The sequence below is a fragment of the Zea mays genome, chromosome 8 (genome assembly GCF_902167145.1).
Source record: "Zea mays cultivar B73 chromosome 8, Zm-B73-REFERENCE-NAM-5.0, whole genome shotgun sequence".
NCBI lineage: Eukaryota > Viridiplantae > Streptophyta > Magnoliopsida > Poales > Poaceae > Zea > Zea mays.
This window is the reverse complement of record NC_050103.1, coordinates 148,286,308-148,304,633: the sequence shown is the minus strand read 5'-3', so window position 1 is coordinate 148,304,633 and position 18,326 is coordinate 148,286,308. Positions and strand designations below refer to the sequence as shown.

At 41.1% G+C, this 18,326-nt stretch overlaps 1 pseudogene; it reads right to left on the bottom strand.

Annotated features, from left to right (window-relative positions):
* Window positions 1-719: 719 nt before the first annotated feature.
* On the bottom strand, window positions 720-882 carry LOC111590083 (uncharacterized; annotated as a pseudogene).
* Window positions 883-18,326: the final 17,444 nt, after the last annotated feature.

Sequence of the window (18,326 nt, the reverse complement as noted above, 5' to 3'; positions counted from 1 at the left end):
AATCCTCCTGGGTCGGCTATCTTTGCCCGAGGCTAGGCTCGGGCGAGGCGAGATCGTGTCCCTTGAGTGGACGGAGCCTTGACCTGAATTGCGCCCATCAGGCCTTTGCAGCTTTGTGCTGATGGGGGTTACCAGCTGAGATTAGGAGTCTTGGGGGTACCCCTAATTATGGTCCCCGACAAGAGTAATACATATATTATCATTGACATTAATATCTTACAAATGATTTTCAACAACCAATATAAAACTAAACTTAGGATCTAGAGCGTCTACTCCTCTCCCGCAGCTATTTAGCCACACATCACAAGTGACGTCGCCTATCGCGGTAGCGGTTTGAAGCGCTTGCTGACGGGAAGATTTATGTCCTTTATGTTGTTGGGGAAGAATCTGGATGAGGCAGACATAGATGGGAAAGATATGCGAAGTTAGAGTTAATATACGACGCCAACAACGAGGAGAAAGGGAAAGCATTCATTGTGGTTCTATGGTTGGTTGTCATGTAAAGGTAAGGTTTATCTTATCTGGTTGTTAGGCAAGACGTGAAGGAGAAAAACAAATCTACACGCTTCGTGCGTGACCCACGATGCATGACGCATGAAACTTGTGCTTTAAGGAATAGAGACTAGTACAATACTTGTGTGCTGCGACGGCGTACTAATCATATTGTGGTATAGTGCAACGATTGTACGACGCGAGAGGACCCAGTGGCAAGCCAGTGTGATGGACCCTCCATACACACATAAATTTAACATAAATTTAAAGTTAAAGTAGACTCTCCCCACAAAAAATAAATTTAAAATTAAAGTAGGCATATGGCCCATATACCAGATGTTAAATTGTAGATATTGCACTTTATCCTAGTCAGAAGGCCCGAGAAGGTATGAGTTGAAAAGAAGACCTACCCTTTTTATAGCTCGCTCGTCCGCTCGTACTCCTTCAGCTAATGAGGTTGTTTATTCCGGAGCGTTGTGTCATGTGGCTTTGTGTCATGTTAGGCTTGGGTGTTTTCTCATGGCTCATGTCACTTAACGACACACAATGATAGTTGAACCGTGGAACCGTGATAAATGGTGTTTTATAGGAGTAGAGATATATACTAGCAAAGTGTACATATGTTGCTACAGTTTCTATTTATGCTTGAGTATATAGTGTAAAACACAAATATATTTGTTCTGTTGGCTAGATAGATGTTAACGTGGGTTTAGAGCCAACAACCATGGTTCAAATCCCATTTATATATAATTTTAGCTCTTTACCATTTAAATGTAGGGGAGCACAATGATTGTGGCCGTGTAAATTAATGTTTAATATAGGGCATGTTTGGAAGCACACCAATTTTTTAAACCAGTTTTATCCTCAGTTTCTAGAAACTAGTTTATGAAAAAAAGTTGGGTGGGTGGTTTAAACTTAGTTTCTAAGAAACCAGTTTCTAGTTTTTGATACACAATAATAGCAAATGATTCCTCTATTTTAAAAAGCAGTGGCAATATATATAAATTCCATGAAACAAACAAAGGGATGATGTCGGTGTTTGTGACAAGACTGTGCACTATAGGGTACCTCACGTGGTGCTTTTGGACAGGACAACGCTGTTGATCGCAACTCGATGGTGCGTGCGGAAGCACGTCGGAACAAAAGAGAGTTATACAGGTTCAGGCCGCTGAAATACGTAATACCATATGTCATGTTTGTGCTGAGTATTGAGTTTGCTGATGGTGTTCAGGTTACCAACGAGTAGTGGGTGGCGACAGATAAATTCTCACTATTAATATAATGGTAGCGTGGTTGCTATGAGAGGAATGATGAGATCGTTTTGTAGGGGTACCCCTCAGCCTATGATATCTCTTTACGAGCCATGAAGTCTATCTAATTATATCTGAGTCTATCTTCGATGTTGCAGATGCTCCTGCTCATTCGGAGTTCGGTCGCCTTTCCTCCGAGTATCTAGCTCTTCAAGTACATGCGAATTGTGAGCGCGAAGCATCAGCGCTCCTTCTGCGTCAGCTGCGCACAGATAGTGTTCTTGTGCCATACTTTCTGGAATCATTTCCTTGTTCTGTTGCCACCCTTATTGGTCGGATTCGTTCAGCCTGGACGCGGCCCAACGACACACCTTGCTAGGCGAACTGTCAGGAGTCCATCATGCGGGCCATGGAAGTATGGAACATTTATACCAAGGGGAATGTCACTCCAAGTAGTGATCAACCTTCCATTCTTGGCCCTTAGCTAATACCAAACTTTGGTGCTGCCTGAAAGGGAAATATGCTCACACCTTTTCCTAAATAATTTTGGTGGTTGAATTGCCCAACACAAATAATTGAACTAACTAGTTTGCTCTAGATTATACATTCTACAGGTGCAAAAGGTTCAACACAAACCAATAAAAAGAGCAAGTTAGGCTTCAAAGAAAGGAGCAAAAAGGAAACCGAAGTGTGCCCTGGTCTGGCGCACCAGACTGTCCGGTGTGCCACCGGACAGTGTCCGGTGCACCAGGGTGAATCAGCTCAAACTCCTCAGCTTCGGATTTCCCAGACGCAGCTCTGCTATAATTCACCGGACTGTCTGGTGTGCCATCGGACTGTCCGGTGCACCAGCGGAGCAACGACTATCTGCGCACAACGGTCGACTCTGACGGATGAACAGTGCAGCACAATACCTCAGCAGAAGTCAGAGCAGCAGGTCAGAGGGGCACCGGAATGTCCGGTGTGACACCAGACTGTCCGGTGCCACATGAGGACAAAGCCTCCAACGGTCGACCAGCTCCAGGCCCTAACGACAAGATGACGTGGCAGCGCACCGGACTGTCCGGTGCGCCCTTCGCCAGCAGCCTTCTCCAACAGCTACAATTTGGTTGGTGGCTATAAATACCACCCCAACCAGCCACTTCAAGGTGTGGGAGCCCAAGCAACATTCCAAGTCACATAGTTGACATATCCAAGCCCTCCCAACCTCTTCTATTCATTGATCCATCCTATACACAAGATTTAGACCACTACAACCCACACAAGTGCCATAAAAGAGAGAGCAAGCAAAAGAAAGCCTCTCATGTGAGTTTAGCTCTAGTGCCTTGTGAGATTCATTGAGAGATAGTGTGTGCTACGTCTTGCGTTCATTTGTGCGTGGAGTTTTGACTCCCATTGAACTTCTTCCAAAGTTTTGGAGGCTTGTAAAGCTAGCAAGAGACACCTAAGTGTGTGGTGATCCTTGCGGGGTCTTAAGTGATCCTTGAGAAGAAGAGCTCGCCGATCTTGGGATCGGTTGGGAGAGGGAAAGGGTTGAAAGAGACCCGTCCTTAGTGGACTCCTCAACGGGGACTAGGCCTTCGAGGGCCGAACCTCGGTAAAACAAATCACCCGTGTCTCGTGTGTTTATTGCTTGTGATTTGTTTGTTCTCTCCCTTTCTAAGTTCTCTTGCACTACTCTTTGCTAACATTTTTTTGTGTTGTTTCAAGTTAAATTCTCATTTAGTGAAGCAACTCCTTGCAAGAAAGAACTTGTGTTTATCTTCTTCTTAACTTAGCCCTCTTGCATTACTCTCCACTAACATTTCTAATTGTATTGTTATTGATTAAATTCCGCACTCTTTGAAATCAATACTCGTTGCAAGCAAAGGACTTAGTTTTATACTCTGATAATTGTGAATCTTGTTCTAACCACTAATCAAGATATCTAGTTGGGGTGTAAAGTTATAATTTTCAGGTTTCGCCTATCCACCCCCTCTAGGCGACTTTCAATTGGTATCAAAGGTAGGCACTTCATATTGAGTCTAACAACTCGAAGTGATGGCTCGAAGAAGATCCCAAAAGAACAAGAAGACACCTCTAAATGAATACAATGAGGTAACTCTTGAGATACTACTTCACGATTGTTCTAATTATGATTCATGGTCTACTAGGGTGATAAATGCTTTTAGAACCATAGATCCACAATTAGAACAAATTTTAGACAAGAGTATCATTCCTCCTAACTATGATAGGGAAAATGCTTCCGAGGAAAATCTAAGATGTATACGCTTAAACTATCTAGCTTATCACATCTTAAGTAAATCTCTTAGCAAAGAAGACTATCGTGCCTTCATAATAAAATATGACGAACCTATTTGTGATGTGCATGATATTTGGACTAGAATTAAAATTAAATTTGATGAGTCCAAACATGATGGTTCATTTTGTGCTTCTACTTCCTTTGGTATTTGTGAAACTAACCCTTTGAAGGAAGAAGAAGAAAATGAACGATGGAGACCAAACGATGAATCCACCTCTCCAAAAGGTTTGTCTTCCCATTTCGATTCCCACATATGTTGTGTGGCTAATGAACATGATAGCGGAAGCACAAATGAAGACGAGGAGGATGACTGAAGCTTCATGCAACTCTACGCTCATCTAAGCCTAGAAGATAAGGCGGTCATGCTCAAACTTCTAAAAAGAGCAAGAGAGCAAAGCGAAACTCGTCAAATGCTAGAAGATGTTCTCTCCATGAAAATGCTACGCTTTGACGAGTTGACTAAAGAACATGAGGAGCTAAAGTGCTCTCATGTTGATTTGGTCCAAAGGTATGAAACTATTTCAATTGAGCAAGATAACTCTTTACATTGTATCGCTCAATTAGTAAATAGGAATGCCTTGCTTAAGGACCAAATGGAAAAGCTAAAAAATGAAAATCTAGCTTTTTAAGAAAAATATGATATGCTTCTATATTCTAATGAAAATCTTATTGATGATCATATCATATTAAACATTGCTCATGAGGTTGTAATAGAAAACTTAAAATCTTAACAACCTCACTCATGCACATGTATTCAAATTGAAACTATGTTACCATGTGCTAAAGCTTGTTGTTCGTCGACAAGCAAATCTTCCTTTGAGCTAGAATTTACAGGAACAAAAGATGATACATATCAAAAGCTCAAAGAAGAGAATGAGAGGCTAAAGATGAGCTTGACACAACTTAAAGGGAAGTGCATTGCTCAACCTTCTCAAGATAACCGTGATCACATGGTGAAGAAGCTTGAGACGGGAACAACCATGGCATGCACTAAATCCCTTAAAGAAAATTTCAAGGACTTGAGGATTGTCAAGAGGAAGGAACAAAAGAAGAAAATCAATACCTCTGCCAAAAGCCTCAACCATGCCTCCATTCAAGGTAACATCCAAGGTAATAATCAAGTCACACTTCATACTGAGAGAAGTAAGAAGTGTAGTGAATGCTTTGAAAAGGGACACTCGACTAGGTCATGTCCCTATATTAAAAATGACTTGATTACTAACAAGGATGATAAACTTTGTTTTAAATGCTCAAAGAAGGGACACTTAATTAAGTCTTGTCCCTATTTGAAACAAAAAGGCATAGTGTTAAAAAAGAAAATATTTTCTAACCATGTAGCAAGCAAGAAACAAGGAAAGAAGAAATCTTCAAAACTTGAAGATCGCCTTTGCTACATATGCCGAAAGAAGGGACATCAATGCAAGGATTGTCCCATTGGTAACTATCCAACCTCTAGCTTGTCAATTATTTCTCATGTAACTAGGCAACCCAAAATTGCAACTTGTGCTAGAAAGGTAATGAGTTTACCAAGTGCTAACACAAAGGACATTTGGGTTCCTAGATCTTTGTTGACTAACCTTGATGGACCCATCAAGCGATGGGTACCAAAATATGCTTGACAAGCTTTGCAGGAAAAGGAGATGGTATGAAGCTTTGGGGTGCTTGAGAGAGTCAATTCAATTTTTATTAACTCAAGCTATCAATCTTCAATGATCTATATCCAAGATTGACCCAAAGTTATTTTGAATTGTTATATCTAAAACTCATATCATCTCGGGGAAGATATTGATGTTGTAGAAAATAAAGAATTAATCCTATGCCGAAAAGTCAAGGCCTACAACATGGAGGAAAGCCAAAGGATGGTAACAATTATGCTTTTAAGTGCAAGTATCTTAAATTATCATTTCTTATGTGTCTTGTGTAGTCGCATAGAAAAAGAAAGCACTTCAAATGTTTTTAAATTATGTCACCATTCTTTGAAGAAATTCCTCTCATATGGTAGATTGTATATTCATCATTTCTATACCATGGCAATCTACATGCTTTAAATTGTTGTAAGTATCTCATGGCATGCTTTACACTAATCATCCTATTATTGCCATGTTCTAGATATAGAGAGATATTCCATGTTCTTAAAAGAATAAGGTGTCACGTAAGGAATTCAATTCCTTAGGACACTTATAAAGGGAATCTCTCTGTTGGGGACTTGTTCTCAAATGCTATGAGTTAAGAACAAGGCAACATAGAAAATGTTAATCGGTAAAGTCCTTCGTCCTTCGAAGCATTATTTCCCTTAGGATATAATGATTTTCGGACGAAGGTTATGAGGGGCATACCTTCATAAATACACTATATAGTGACAAAGGATGAATCATAATGAATATGAAGGATAACATAAACAACTGTATATCATTATTAAGTTATTTTTGCATTATTATTATGTAGAAACAGAAATAACATCGAATTACAAATGTACCTTCAGCTTGACGGAGATGAAAGTACAAGCGTGACGCAAAAGCGAATGTCAAAATCAGCGTGAACAGTACGGGGGTACTGTTCACCTATTTATAGGCACGGGACACAGCCCATACAAAATTACATTCATGCCCTTTACATTTGATAATAATTCTATAGTAATCTATCGAGGTCTGAATAGCCTTTTCATCTTTAAGTCGGTTTCATTTTCTGCTACCATGTCGAAGCTTTCCTGTTCACATCTTCGGCGCTGTATCAACCTTCGTATTATTCTGGTCTTCTCCTGCTGTGATACCGACTTGAGTCCGAAGATACCTGCTCACACATTATACTCCAGAAATATTGTTAAATCCTGTTTTTGAGGACCTTCGTAGGCCGAAGGCCCCCAACAGTAGCCCCTCGCAATATTAATTTGTTTTTAAAATAATAAATTTAGATTGCGACATGGACAAAGGCCTTACGCCGAAGGTCCGAAAAAACACCTTCCCTTTGCTAGAATAGCAACATTCACTGACAAGCGGGGTCTTTCAATTTTCAACGCACTGGGCGTATAAATAAGATCATACCGCAAACTCATTTGGCACGCTCTCTTGCCATCTGCTCCCGCTCACTCAATTTTTAGCTCTTGCGCACCAAGATTTGCTGAGCTTTTAAGTTTTGAAGCTTCGGTATTGAAAACAGTTTTTTAGCATTCCCGAAGATGTCTGAAGATAAGAAGGCTGCTACCGAGATGAAGTTGAGTCTCGATGAAGAGAAGAATCTGGGGTTTCTTATAGCAATGTCGAAGACCAATACAGAAAAAATCACCAAGGAGATTCTGGAAGGTTTGTCTGAAGATACTGGTGACAGCGACAGTTATGATGTGGACAGTGGTGGTGAAGACTCCGAAGATCGCCCTTGGCGACCAAGCCATGCGGTTTTCGGCAAATCAACTATCAAAGAAAATCATCTTGTCAACATGAGAGGAAGGTATTTCCGGGATTTGTCCGTTGTGAGGGCCGACGAAGGGGAAAAGACTTGTCCACACCCTGAAGAGAATGAAGTCGTAGTGTACCGAAGCTTTTTGAAAGCTGGACTATGATTTCCCCTGAGCAGCTTCGTCGTAGAGGTGCTGAAAATGTTTGAAGTCTATCTTCATCAACTTACCCCCGAAGCAATTATAAGGCTGAATATCTTCGTTTGGGCCGTGAGAAGCCAAGGTCTGGAGCCTGATGCGAAAAGTTTCTGCAATATACACGAATTATCATACGAAACAAAACCTTGGGGTAAAGAACAGTATCACAATAATTTTGGCTGCTACAGTTTCGTTTCTCGGTCTGGGTCAAGCTGTCCCGTGCCAACCTTTCGGAAGAGATGGCCCGGTGACTGGATGACAGAATGGTTTTATGTGAAGAATGACCTGGCAGTACGGGAAGATATTAAAGGTATAATTATGCGCCCTATTTGGCAAAGCTTCGGCCTGCGGAGGCCGAAGGTTGAAATGAATGAAGCTGCCAAAGAATGCCAGAGAGCCTTCGGTGTTATTTGTTCTTTTATTGGAACGAGAGATTTGGTACAAGAACATATTGCCTTCAGAGTATGGCCGCTCGCGGAGAAATGGGAAATGCCGCAAGAGACCATAAAGGAGGCCGACGAAGGTGGACTTATCAGGCTGAAGTACACTTTCAAGTTCGGAGATAAATTCGTTGAGCCAGATGATGACTGGTTAAAGAGTATTGAAAATTTAAGTGATGAACTGCTTGGGGCTTATTCGAAGGCTGAAGATACTGCACTGTCAGCAGCCTTCGGAGGCCGAAAAAAGAAAAGGCTGAACCGGGTGTTTGATGCAATCGGGTTTGTCTACCCTGACTATCGTTATCCCATTCGAGGGCAGAAAAGAAAAAACACAACCTCTGCGAAAGAAGAAGCTGCAACTGCTCCTAGCGAGCCAGAACCAAAAAGAAAGAGGATAAAGGTCCTCACACATCGGCCACGCTATATTGAACCAGCTTCGGTGCCTGAGTTCACCGGAGAAACTTCTTCGGCCACCGAAGCTGAAAAGCCAACCAAGCCAACCTTGCTGCCAGAAGTCACAGAAATGGCCGAAGCGCCAACAAGGATAGAATTGGAAGAACCGAAGATTTTGTCACCGGAAACCAAAGAGATGGCTGAAGCGCCATCGATAGAAAAAATGGAAGAAGTAAAAGGACCAACTGAAGGATCAAAACATCAGAAGTTTTAAGTCCTGCAGCAAATGTTGAGACAGTAAAAAATCAAAAAGTGCCAGCAGTGACTCCGAAAAGAAAGAGAATGGTCAATGTGCTAGATGTTCTGGAAACAATTAAATCCTCAAGCACACCTCCGAAGAAAACTGTTGCCATTCCCGAAGCAAAAACTGAAATTTCTGATACTAAGGCTCCAGAGCAAGAAACTGAAGCTGAAGCTGGTCCCTCAGAGCCTACGAATGTAAAATCCTTGGAAACCGAGGAGGAAAAAATAACGGAGCCAACTGAAGAAATCAGTGCTATTGCCCCCAAAGCATCCCCCAAAGTCCTTGATTATATTGTTCGTCATGCTTCGGGGAAAAAAATATCAGAAAAAGAAAAGCAAGAGGCCCTGCGCTACGCCCAAAAACTGAAGTATCCAAAGGGGGCGTTAATATTCAATGGCAGTGGAGAAGAAGACTTTTTGTATTGTCTCCCTGACAGCAAGGAGATTTCTGTCTGTCGGGAGATGAGCAAGAGCTTCAGATTCCCAACACTAGAAGACGGGCTCTCGGTGCTGTCGAAGAACGATCTGGCCGACAGCCTGGCATATAATAGCTTAAAGGTGCAACAAATGGAATCTTTGTATTTTTTGCTAAGACCAAAAATTTTTCGTTTGCTTAAATCTATTGACGCACATATTTTTCTTTGCAGGGCCTGATACTTAGCAATGCCCTCAGGACCCAAAAAGATGCTGAAGACGAAGGGTGTGCTATAGCCCTGAGCAACCTTCGTTCCGAAGTAATTGAACTGAGGAACGAAGGTCTCGAAAAAGATAAAATATTACATTCATTAATAAATAGGATAAAAGAAGACGAAGCTACTTTTAAAGGTCAAGTTGAAGCTCAGAAGCACGAAATTGAAGATCTTCGAAAACAACTGGCCAGAGCCAAAGAGGAACGCATGCTTGAAGAAACGAAGCGAGAACTCAGCGACCAATGGGCAAATCATTTAGAGGGAACTGTTGAAGAGCTTCGTTCATCCAAGAAAAGATGTTATAACAAATCTATAGAATGTGTTAAGAAGTTGAAAGCTAGCTTCGCCAGCGTCGGCGCATTCTCGAGCGAAGAAAACTTTACAAGAGGCAACCCCGAAGGTCCCATCGAATGGATCGATCACGAAGCTGAGGCCTTCGAGGAAATTTTAAATAGTCGTGGAGATATATGTGCTTTCTCGGGTGCCAGAGGAATTGCCACCATTTTAGAGAAAAAGGGCTGCGGGCATGTAAAGATTTTAGCGCAATCCGAAGCTGCTTTGTCCTTCGAAGATGAAAGAGATCCTTCGGCCGAAGCTAGCATGGTTGGTGGAAAATTTTTCACTGATGTCTGGGATAATGGTGGCCGAGAAATGGCTCGAGAAATTATCCAGAAAAGCGAGAAGGGCATTCACGACGCTAGAGAAGTAGCTAAGGCTGCTGAAAAAAGCTCAGAGCCCGAAGGGCAAATAGGTATTAACTAATGGTTTTTATTGTGTTGTAATTTTTGGTTTTAAACTTCGTTCGCAATTTGTAATAGCAATGTAGCCGTATCCTGTCCTCCTTCAGATCCTACTAAAGCGTCTCCGGGCCCTCACCCGAAAGGAGACGAGGAAATTAAAAAGATGGTTGAAGCTATCATGGATGAAGTTGTTAACCGACTCCTGAACGAAGCTGCAGAAGTTGTTTTGAGAGAAGATTAAGCACTATTGTAAAAACTTCTGAACTGTAATATGTGTAACATTTTGTAACCCTGAATGTAATATACCTGTTTTTACTGCTCAATTCTTTACGATGCATGAAATTTTACACACGTACCGTTTTTGAGTCTTTGACGAAAAAACACCTTCCCTTCTTTTCATGCTTCGTGAAGAAGAATTTTTATTTGTCACAACGATATCCATAGTGTACTGATGAATAATATCCAAGCTTCGTGAAAATATTTTCCGAAGCTGCACTTCCGAAGATCAATAGTGTATTTCCTTGTAACTTAGCATGATTTTCCCCCTTTTTCAAAACATTCTTCCGAAGGTCGATATTGTGGCCCCCTCTTGTGCCATATGCAGCATGATGTATGATGCTTATGCTATGCGAAATGATGCGATGATGTTATGTTATGCAAAATGATGTTTATTCCGAAGGTACAGGCACATCCTGCGATAAATCATATAATCTTTTTGAATCAGTATTAACTTTTTGCTATAAGCCTCCCTTAGGAGCTTCTTCGCCTTTTACTTCAGCGGAATCGGCGTTTATTTTTCGTTGTAAGCCTCCCTTAGGAGCTTCTTCGCCTTTTACTTTCAGCGGTATTCGCGTTGACTTTTCGCGCTTCGCCTTTTACTTTAGGTGGTATCAGCGTTGACTTTTCGCTATATGCTCTGCATTCCCTTTGGAACGACTTTGGACCAGAAAACTTACACTGCGCTCCCTTTGGAACGGCTTTTTGTGACTTCGGCAAACTTACTCTGCGTTCCTTAGAACGACTTTTTGTTGCTTCGAAGAATTTTTTGATAATTCGAAGGTCCTCTTTGTTATCGCAAATCTTTGAGCTTCAACAACTTAAGCCTGTGAAGAAAATATATTTTCCTTGTGGCAAACAACGAAACTATTTACATGAAATCTAGACAATGTCCTTTATTACACAGAAAATAAAACTGAATGAAAAAGATTGCTATTAAGGTAGGATATTTGTCAATAGATGTGCTTTGACTCTGGCACAGTGCTGTTGACTGTGCGAGCTTCGGACTGTTCTCTGAAGTCCCTTTGGTGTGGAGCATATTGGCTCCCTTCTGGCTGCTGGCCTTGTTGTAGCGGTGGTGGAGGCGGAGGCTGTTGCCAGGAAGCTTGAGGTTGACTCGCCGACGCAACAGAAACTGCAGGGTGATTGCCTACATATTCTGGGATGTAAGGCGAATGATACGAAGCAGTGTGCATGACCTGCTTCGGCTGAGCCTGTTGTGCTGCAGCTTCGGCTATTTCCTTTTGCTTCTGGATGGTAACATGGCACATCCTGGTGGTATGGCCTTTGTTCTCACCATAGAACAAGCAAAAAATTCTTCTTGGCTGATCGCCAAATCTTCCGCCGAAGCCCCTGGCACCTCTGCCTCTCGGAGCTGGTGGTCGGAAGGAGCCTTGCTGTTGCCCCGAAGCCTGTGAGGAACACTGTGGCCTTTGCTGTTGGCTCCCTCTATCATCATTTTGGGTAGAGTTATGAATTGATCTAACGTGCCTCGGATAGAACCTCCCTCCGAAGCCCCTGGTCATTTCAGAAAACCTGAAAGCCTCCTCCCTTCTTTGGCGAAAATCATTATCGGCCCGAATGTATTCGTCCATCTTCTGGAGCAGCTTCTCCAAAGTTTGAGGAGGCTTTCTAGCGAAGTACTGAGCTGACGGTCCTGGCCGAAGCCCCTTGATCATGGCCTCAATGACAATTTCGTTGGGCACTGTTGGTGCCTGTGCCCTCAAACGCAAGAACCTCTGGACGTACGCCTGAAGGTACTCTTCGTGATCCTGGGTGCACTGGAATAGAGCTTGAGCCGTGACCGGCTTCGTCTGGAACCCTTGGAAGCTGGTTAACAACAAGTCCTTCAGCTTTTGCCACGAAGTGATCGTTCCTGGTCGAAGGGAGGAGTACCAGGTTTGAGCAACACTCCTGACAGCCATGACAAAGGATTTGGCCATGACCGCAGCATTGCCACCATACGAAGATACTGTTGCTTCGTAGCTCATCAAAAACTGCTTCGGGTCTGAGTGGCCATCAAATATGGGAAGCTGAGGCGGCTTGTAGGACGGAGGCCAAGGTGTAGCCTGCAGCTCAGCGGACAGAGGAGAAGCATCATCAAAAACAAAATTCCCATGATGGAAATTGTCATACCAGTCATCTTCATTGAGGAAACCCTCCTGATGAAGGTCTTGGTGCTGAGGCCTTCGGTGTTGCTCATCCTGAGTAAGATGACGAACTTCCTCAGAGGCTTCATCTATCTGCCTTTGCAGTTCAGCTAGCCTGGCCATCTTTTCCTTCTTCCTTTGCACCTGTTGATGAAGCATCTCCATGTCTCTGATTTCTTGGTCTATCTCATCCTCTGGCGGTGTCGGGCTAACAGCCTTCCTTTTCTGGCTTCGGGCCTCCCGAAGAGAGACAGTCTCCTGATTGTGGTCCAGCGGTTGGAGAGCTGCAGTGCCAGTTGCTGAAGCTTTCTTCGGCGCCATAGCGAAGGTTTATGATCGCCGAAGGTGTTCAAAAACTCAAAGAGTGGAAGTGAGTTCACCGGAGGTGGGCGCCAATGTTGGGGACTTGTTCTCAAATGCTATGAGTTAAGAACAAGGCAACATAGAAAATGTTAATCGGTAAAGTCCTTCGTCCTTCGAAGCATTATTTCCCTTAGGATATAATGATTTTCGAACGAAGGTTATGAGGGGCATACCTTCATAAATACACTATATAGTGACGAAGGATGAATCATAATGAATATGAAGGATAACATAAACAACTGTATATCATTATTAAGTTATTTTTGCATTATTATTATGTAGAAATAGAAATAACATCGAATTACAAATGTACCTTCAGCTTGACGGAGATGAAAGTACAAGCGTGACGCAAAAGCGAATGTCAAAATCAGCGTGAACAGTACGGGGGTACTGTTCACCTATTTATAGGCACGGGACACAGCCCATACAAAATTACATTCATGCCCTTTACATTTGATAATAATTCTATAGTAATCTATCGAGGTCTGAATAGCCTTTTCATCTTTAAGTCGGTTTCATTTTCTGCTACCATGCCGAAGCTTTCCTGTTCACATCTTCGGCGCTGTATCAACCTTCGTATTATTCTGGTCTTCTCCTGCTGTGATACCGACTTGAGTCCGAAGATACCTGCTCACACATTATACTCCAGAAATATTGTTAAATCCTGTTTTTGAGGACCTTCGTAGGCCGAAGGCCCCCAACAGTCTCTTTATATCTGAAAATTGTGGGACTAATGTTTTGTCTAAATAACCTAAGTAGTCTCACATTTAGAGAATAAGTTTCTCTTTGGAGACGCATAATCTAACACGAAAAGAAAAGTCAATCCAATGATTTATGTTGTTTTTGCCTCTTGCTTAAGTTGGATATGATTCTTCTATATTTATCGCTCTCCATGTTATGAATTAGATTTATTCCCATAATCTTAAAGAATTATCTATGCTTGTTGTGTAAGCAAAATTAAGCATACATCATGGAATAACCTAGTTCATATTATAAAGTTTCCATGCTTTAGTAATCTATTCTCCATTCCTTATCAAAATGATTACACAAAGGGAAACTAGTGCTTATGTTACTAATGACATATCTCTTGAGCTTACTTATGAAAATCTACAAGAGAGTAAGTGCAAGCCGCAAGCCTCAAGGGTTACTCTTCACCCAAAGGAAGAAAGGTAAAAGCAAAGGTATGGGAACTCATCTTCTTAATCAAATATAGTTCCCATCAATGGTTATTTACTCTAAATTCTACCTATGTGAAGAATAGATTATTTATTGGACTTAAGTCAGCCAGATGTGCATTCAATCTCATTCTCATAAAATGCACTTGTCCATTAGAATCTAATTCATGCCTTTGTTATATCTGTTCTCATATTGATATGCTTTTAAGTCATGATAATAAATTCAATATGAAGAAGTAAAATTCCTATGATTGATCAAGATATTTAAAAGGTGCTTATTCCTCTTTTCTAATAATGTGCACTAATGTTAAGGATTTTACTTCATGTCTGTGTGACTTGTGAATGATGAATTATTTATATTCTTTATCTAAAAGAAATCATTCTTCATCATATACTCCCTTGTGCTATTAACATCTCTCTTGAGTATTTTCAATAAGTTTGGAAGGAAAAAGAGTAAACTATAAAGGGAGGACACTCAAATGAAAAAGGAAGACATCAAGAGCAACAACACCTACTTGGATAATAAGATCTTCAAAACAATCAATGGTGTGGTTGTAAGCATTCTAAATCTTTTTCACTATGAGAATACTAGGCATAAATTGTTTATTGCAAATTTTGTAAGCCTTGATCAAGATGAATAATGCTTCTCCCTATGTGTCTTTAAAAGTGAGTACATCTATCCAACTCATTCAATTTCTTGATGCATATATTTAGGGGGAGCCTATTTATATATCTTGATTATATTGAGACTAACACTTTATCCTAGTAATCTCATATAGTCTCATGTATGAGAACAATTTTTCTCATGAAATATGCTACTACATATCAATCCATCTTGGTAAAGTAATGTCACCTTTATCAAGGATTGTAGCTTTCATTGTTAAAGTGGCATATTTACTGGATTCTCTCGTTTTAAGCTTGTTTAATGATCTAATGCATATGTTGTTCTTTTGATCGCATCTGTTGTTTGTTTGATCATTGAATAACTTCAATTAACACTTATGTTTCTTAGTGCCTCATATGATTTCAATCAATATCTCTCTTGATATGCACTAAGTTAAAAGGAGAATTCATGATATATTTATGCAATTTGTGATCTACTTGATATATAATAACAATGACTTAAAAAGGATCACTAGTTGTAGAACCCTCTCTTGTGCAAAATATTTCCATACACTGTCTTGAATATAGGTCTTAAATACCTAAGACTAAGGTCTAAGCACAATGAAGAGAGCGTCTCTATGTGAAGGTACAAAAGGGTAAAACTACTTCCTCTCATTTACACATGTACCTAAATCTTCTACATTCCTTGCATACCTCGTATAAAAGGAAGAGAAAGCATGTCTATGTATATTCCTGCTTCAATCCTAATTCAACCTCTCAAAAATTTCATTCTTGCATTAATGCACTTTTGTTGCAACTAGGTGAAGTGATTTTATTGTCAAAGAGCTTAAAGCTTAACCTTGTAACGAGGATAAGCTACATTTGTTTCAAAGGTGGAGGGTCCTTAAGTCCCTTTGAAATCCTTAAGGATAAATGCTTAAAATAATTCCAACATGCTTTCATAAGTGCATAGTCTGTCATGAGCATCACACTTTTATTATGACACATTGCACTTCACAGTTTCTATGATAAATATATGTTCTCATTAACCTAATTATGTGCACTTGGCATTTAAGGCCAAAATATGTATTTCTCTCAAGGCACATATTTAGGGGGAGCAATCTATATAGAACTGTTTAAGCTTAATTGACATGTCCTTTTAATTATGTCTCTTTCCTTTGGTACATTTGCATATTTCCTATCTCTATTGTGCCAAGGCTAAGACTAATATATTTCCATGAGCATCTCGCATATTAAGTCTTAGATTGAAAGGGAAATGGAGTATTCGGCAAAGACATCGCTTCCACTCTACACCTTCGGTATTATACTTCCTTGTCGGTATTCCGCCAGCTCTCCAATTTGGTATAATCTTCACTCATATTTTGTTTACCAAAATAGGAGAGAAAGTAAAAAGGGCTTATATCTCACTCACGAGTATCCGTTTTTGGCGATTCATGCCAAAGGGGGAGAAAGTATTAGCCCAAAGCAAAAGGACCGCACCACCACCAATTTCAAAAATGTAGTCTTTCAATTTGTATTTAAAGAAGTTTTTAATTGGTATCTTATTTTTTATATAATTTAAAATTGGTATGACCCCTTTCAAAATTAATATTGAAAACCCTCTTGAACACTAAGAGGAGAATTTCATTGAGGGGGAGTTTTGTTTAGTCAAAGGAAAAGCATTTGAAACAGGGGGAGAAAATTTCAAATCTTAAAAATGCTTCTCAAAATCTTATTCATTTATCTTTGACTATTCTGCAAAAAGACTTTGAAAATAATTTCCAAAAGATTTTGCAAAAACAAAACATGTGGTGCAAGCGTGGTCCAAAACGTTAAAATTAGAAGAAAGCATCCATGCATATCCTATGAGATGTATATTGGTTTAATTCCAAGCAACCTTTGCACTTACCTTATGCAAACTAGTTCAATTCTGCCCTTATATATTTGCTTTGGTTTGTGTTGGCATCAATCACCAAAAAGGGGGAGATTGAAAGGGAAATATGCTCACACCTTTTCCTAAATAATTTTGGTGGTTGAATTGCCGAACACAAATAATTGGACTAACTAGTTTGCTCTAGATTATACATTCTACAGGTGCCAAAGGTTCAACACAAACCAATAAAAAGAGCAAGTTAGGCTTCAAAGAAAGGAGCAAAAAGGAAACCGAAGTGTGCCTTGGTCTAGCGCACCGGACAGTGTCCGATGCACCACTGGACAGTGTCCGGTGCACCAGGGTGAATCAGCTCAAACTCCTCAGCTTCGGATTTCCCAGGCGCAGCTCTGCTATAATTCACCGGACTGTCCGCTGTGCCACCGGACTGTCCGGTGCACCAGCGGAGCAACGGCTATCTGCGCGCAACGGTCGACTCTGACGGATGAACAGTGCAGCATAGTACCTCGGCAGAAGTCAGAGCAGCAGGTCAGAGGGGCACCGGACTGTCCGGTGTGACACCAGACTGTCCAGTGCCACATGAGGACAAAGCCTCCAACGGTCGACCAGCTCTAGGTCCTAACGACAAGATGACGTGGCAGCGCACCGGACTGTCCGGTGCGCCCTTCGCCAACAACCTTCTCCAACGACTACAATTTGGTTGGTGGCTATAAATACCACCCCAACCGGCCACTTCAAGGTGTGGGAGCCCAACCAACATTCCAAGTCACATAGTTGACATATCCAAGCCCTCCCAACCTCTTTTATTCATTGATCCATCCTATACACAAGATTTACACCACTACAACCCACACAAGTGCCACAAAAGAGAGAGCAAGCAAAAGAAAGCCTCTCGTGTGAGTTTAGCTCTAGTGCCTTGTGAGATTCATTGAGAGATAGTGTGTGCTACGTCTTGTGTTTATTTGTGCGTGGAGTTTTGACTCCCATTGAACTTCCTCCAAAGTTTTGGAGGCTTGTAAAGCTAGCAAGAGACACCTAAGTGTGTGGTGATCCTTGCGGGGTCTTAAGTGATCCTTGAGAAGAAGAAGAGCTCGCCGATCTTGGGATCGGTTGAGAGAGGGAAAGGGTTGAAAGAGACCTGTCCTTAGTGGACTCCTCAACGGGGACTAGGCCTTCGAGGGCCGAACCTCGGCAAAATAAATCACCCGTGTCTCGTGTGTTTATTGCTTGTGATTTGTTTGTTCTCTCCCTTTCTAAGTTCTCTTGCACTACTCTTTGCTAACATTATTTTGTGTTGTTTCAAGTTAAATTCTCATTTAGTGAAGCAACTCCTTGCAAGAAAGAACTTGTGTTTATCTTCTTCTTAACTAAGCCCTCTTGCATTACTCTCCACTAACATTTCTAATAGTAGTGTTATTGATTAAATTCCGCACTCTTTGAAATCAATACTCGTTGCAAGCAAAGGACTTAGTTTTATACTCCGATAATTGTGAATCTTGTTCTAACCACTAATCAAGGGATCTAGTTGGGGTGTAAAGTTATAATTTTCAGGTTTCGCCTATCCACCCCCCTCTAAGCGACTTTCACTGCCATTCTACTAGCACATGGTTGTGTTCCTTCTACAGGCACCAATTTAGTAATGCCACCAGGAGATCTATCAGTTGCTCTAC